General features: G+C 45.0%; 1 pseudogene; it reads left to right on the top strand.

Annotated features, from left to right (window-relative positions):
- Positions 1 to 1,283: 1,283 nt before the first annotated feature.
- Positions 1,284 to 3,162, top strand: LOC114205447 (TOX high mobility group box family member 4 pseudogene; annotated as a pseudogene).
- The last annotated feature ends 1,184 nt before the right edge of the window (positions 3,163 to 4,346 follow it).

The raw sequence follows: 4,346 nt of genomic DNA, 5'->3' as shown, positions 1-4,346 counted from the left end.
TCTGTATAATGGCAACACACTTGAGGAAACCAAATTAAGAATGTAATACTACTTTGGAAAAATGTCTGTTCATTTCCAAATGGCCAACAGACACACGAAAAAGTGCTCAACATTGCTCGGCATCAGGGAAATCCAAATCAAAACCTCAATGAGATACCACCTCACACCAGTCAGAATGACTAAAATTAACAAGTCAGGAAATGACAGATGTTGGTGAGGATGCGGAGAAAGGGGAACCCTCCTACACTGTTGGTGGGAATGCAAGCTGGTGCAGCCACTCTGGAAAACAGTATGGAGATTCCTCAAAAAGTTGAAAATAGAGCTACCCTAAGATCCAGCAATTGCACTACTGGGTATCTACCCCAAAGATACAAATGTAGTGATCTGAGGGGTATGTACACCCCCATGTTTATAGCAGCAATGTCCACAATAGCCAAATTATGGAAGGAGCCAAGATGTCCATCAATGGATGAATGGATAAAGAAGATGTGGTATATATATACATATATATATATGTATATATATACCATGGAATATTATGCAGCCATAAAAAGGAAATCTTGCCATTTGCAATGACATGGATGGAGCTAGAGGGTGTTGTGCCAAACGAAATAAGTCAATCAGAGAAAGACATGTATCATATGGTCTCACTGATATGAGGAATTCTTAATCTCAGGAAACAAACTGAGGGTTGCTGGAGTTGTGGCAGGTGGGAGGGATGGGGTGGCTGGGTGATAGACATTGGGGAGGGTATGTGCTATGGTGAGCGCTGTGAATTGTGTAAGACTGTTGAATCACAGACCTGTACCTCTGAAACAAATAATACATTATATGAGAAGAAAGAAAGAAAGAAAGAAAGAAAGGAAGGAAGGAAGGAAGGAAGGAAGGAAGGAAGGAAGGAAGGAAGGAAGAAGAAGAAGAAGAAGAAGAAGAAGAAGAAGAAGAAGAAGAGAAGAAGAGAAGAAGAGAAGAAGAGAAGAAGAGAAGAAGAAGAAGAAGAAGATAGTAGGAAGGGAAAAATGAAGGGGGGGAATCGGAGGGGGAGACTAACCATGAGAGACTATGGACTCTGAAAAACAAACTGAGGGTTCTAGAGGGGAGGGGGTGGGGCATGGGTTAGCCTGGGGATGGGTATTAAAGAGAGCACGTACTGAATGGAGCACTGGGTGTTATACACAAACAATGAATCATGGAGCACTACATCAAAAACTAATGATGTATGTATGGGGTGGGGGCGATGGGAGCGATGAGGGAACTGAGACGGTGGTAGCCATTGTGTGAAAATGGAGTTTCCCGGAGGAAATGACAATTACCTGACGATCACAGGGCCCCCACTGTCTGCCTTCCTGTCAGGGGCCGAGACAGTCCAGGCACCAAGCTTGGGAGATGAGGAATTTGAAGTCCCACCTATCTCCTTGGATTCTGATCCCTCACTGGCTGTCTCAGATGTGGTTGGCCACTTTGATGACCTGGCAGACCCCTCCTCCTCTCAGGATGGCAGCTTTTCAGCCCAATATGGGGTCCAGACATTGAACATGCCTGTGGGCATGACCCATGGCTTGATGGAGCAGGGCGGGGGGCTCCCGAGTGGGGGCTTTACCATGGACTTGGACCATTCTATAGCAACACAGTATAGTGTCAACCCACCTGTTACAATTGATGTACCAATGACAGACATGACATCTGACTTGATGGGCCATAGCCAGTTGACCACCATTGATCAGTCAGAACTGAGTTCTCAACTTGGTTTGAGCTTAGGGGGTGGCACCATCCTGCCACCTGCCCAGTCACCTGAGGATCGTCTTTCAACCACCCCTTCACCTACTAGTTCACTTCATGAGGATGGTGTTGAGGATTTCCGGAGGCAACTTCCCAGTCAGAAGACAGTTGTGGTAGAAGCAGGAAAAAAGCAGAAGGCCCCAAAGAAGAGAAAAAAGAAAGATCCTAATGAACCTCAGAAGCCAGTTTCAGCATATGCTTTATTCTTTTGTGATACACAGGCTGCCATTAAGGGACAGAATCCCAATGCCACTTTTGGGGATGTTTCAAAAATTGTGGCCTCCATATGGGATAGTCTTGGAGAGGAGCAAAAACAGGTGTATAAGAAGAAAACTGAAGCTGCCAAGAAAGAGTATCTGATGGCTCTGGCTGCATATAAAGACAATCAAGAGTGTCAGGCCACTGTGAAAACAATAGAATTGGATCCAGTGCCACTGTCACAGACACCTTCTCCACCTCCTATGGCTACTGTTGACCCAGCATCTCCAGCACCAGCCTCAACAGAGCCCCCTGCCCTGTCCCCTTCCATTGTCGTTAACTCTACTTTTTCCTCCTATGTGGCAAACCAGGCATCTTCTGGGGCTGGGGGTCAGCCCAATATCACCAAGTTGATTATTACCAAACTGATGTAGCCCTCTTCTATTACTATGTCTCCAGGAGGGATGGTTACCGTTATCCCAGCCACAGTGGTGACCTCCTGGGGGATCCAACTAGGCCAAACCAGTACAGCCACTATCCAGCCCAGTCAACAAGCCCAAATTGTCACTCGCTCAGTGTTGCAGGCAGCGGCAGCAGCTGCTGCTTCTATGCACCTGCCTCCACCCCGGCTACAACCCCCTCCGCTGCAACAGATGCCTCAGCCCCCCACTCAGCAGCAAGTGACCATTCTGCAGCAGCCTCCCCCACTGCAGGCCATGCAACAGCCTCCACCTCAGAAAGTTTGAATCAATTTACAGCAATAGCCACCTCCTCTGCAGATCAAGATTGTGCCTCCACCCACTCTGAAAATGCAGACACCCTTAGTCCCACCAGCTGTGGAAAGTAGTCCTGAGCGGCCTATGAACAACAGCCCCGAGGCCCACACAGTGGAGGAAACCTCTCCTGAGACAATCTGTGAGATGATCACAGATGTAGTTCCTGAGGTTGAGTCTCCTTCTCAAATGGATGTTGAATTGGTGAGTGGGTCTCCCGTGACACTCTCACCCCAGCCTTGATGTGTGAGATCCGGTTGTGAGAACACTCCTGTTGTGAGTAAGGACTGGGACAATGAGTACTGCAGCAATGAATGTGTGGTGAAGCACTGCAGGGATGTCTTCTTGGCCTGGGTGGCCTCTAGAAATTCAAACACTGTGGTGTTTGTGAAGTAGTCCTTCCTGTTCTCCAAGCCAGTCAAGACTTACCTGCTGGGAACATGTCTAAGAGCCTCTTTTTAAAAAACAAGTTAGGCTTCTGGTAGTGCCTGATCTCAACCCATGATGGTCCTTCGTGCATCTCCCCTTTTCTGTCTCTTCATCCGGGGCCATACTATGGAGCAAGGCCATTGAGTTGGCTGTAATCTGGAATTGCTTTTTATTTTCAAGTACAAGCAGAGATACCAGTGATAATAGCAGAGAAAAGGGTAAAGGGAATATGAACAAGCAGAACATAGGGGTGGTGCTGGTGGGGGTTGTTTGAGGAAACTCGGTATAATTGTCATAGGACATGCCTAAACAATTATTAAAATGATGGGAGAATACTCAGCTTTGAGCCTAGGCTAAAACACTGTGTGCACCCATTTTAAAGGGGATAAAAAGTTGCATTAAAGGTTATCTCTTAAACAGGAACGTTTGCTGTCACACCTATACATTGCTTTGAGAACAAAAGTTTTCAACAGAGCAGGCAGCCTGGGCTGTAGGGAAAATACTATCACCTGGGAGTTTCTTATTTATTTCTCTTTACGAATAATGTTATTTCTGTAATCCTTGATCCTCCCTCTTGCACTTACCACAGTTTATGAGTGTAAAAGGCAGAGGTCTATATCCTTAATATAAGAGGTTTTACGAAAGTCAAAAAAAACAAAAAACAAAAAACTAATGATGTATGTATGGTGATTAACATAACATAATAAAATAAAATAAAAAAATAAAAATGTAGTACTACTTGTACTCACTCTGTGTACATCATATATCTCCAATACAACTTATACTTATATCCTGAAAAAGACAAAATGTTAATTAAATGTATTTTAAAGGGGCGCCTGAGTGGCTCAGTCGTTAAGTGTCTGCCTTCGGCTCAGGTTGTGATCCCAGGGCCCTGGGATCAAGCCCCGCATCGGGCCCCCTGCTCAGACTCCCTGGGAGTCTGCTTCTCCTTCTCCTATTCCCCCTGCTTGTGTTCCCTCTCTCTCTCTCTCTCTCTCTCTCTGTCAAATAAATGAATAAAATCTTTAAAAAGTGTATTTTAAAAATTTCTAAATAAATAGATAGATTATAGTCATGGATTAGAAGATTCAACATAGTAAGGATGTTAATTCTCCCCAAACTTATATACAGGTTTAATGCAATTTCTATCAAAATCTCAATGAGATT

The sequence above is a fragment of the Eumetopias jubatus genome, unplaced genomic scaffold, assembly GCF_037043125.1.
Source record: "Eumetopias jubatus isolate StellerSeaLion01/CBP00866 unplaced genomic scaffold, mEumJub1_p1.0 scaffold_7, whole genome shotgun sequence".
Classification (NCBI taxonomy): Eukaryota; Metazoa; Chordata; class Mammalia; order Carnivora; family Otariidae; genus Eumetopias; species Eumetopias jubatus.
The sequence above is the reverse complement of the archived record's forward strand: the minus strand, read 5'-3'. Positions and strand labels throughout refer to the sequence as shown.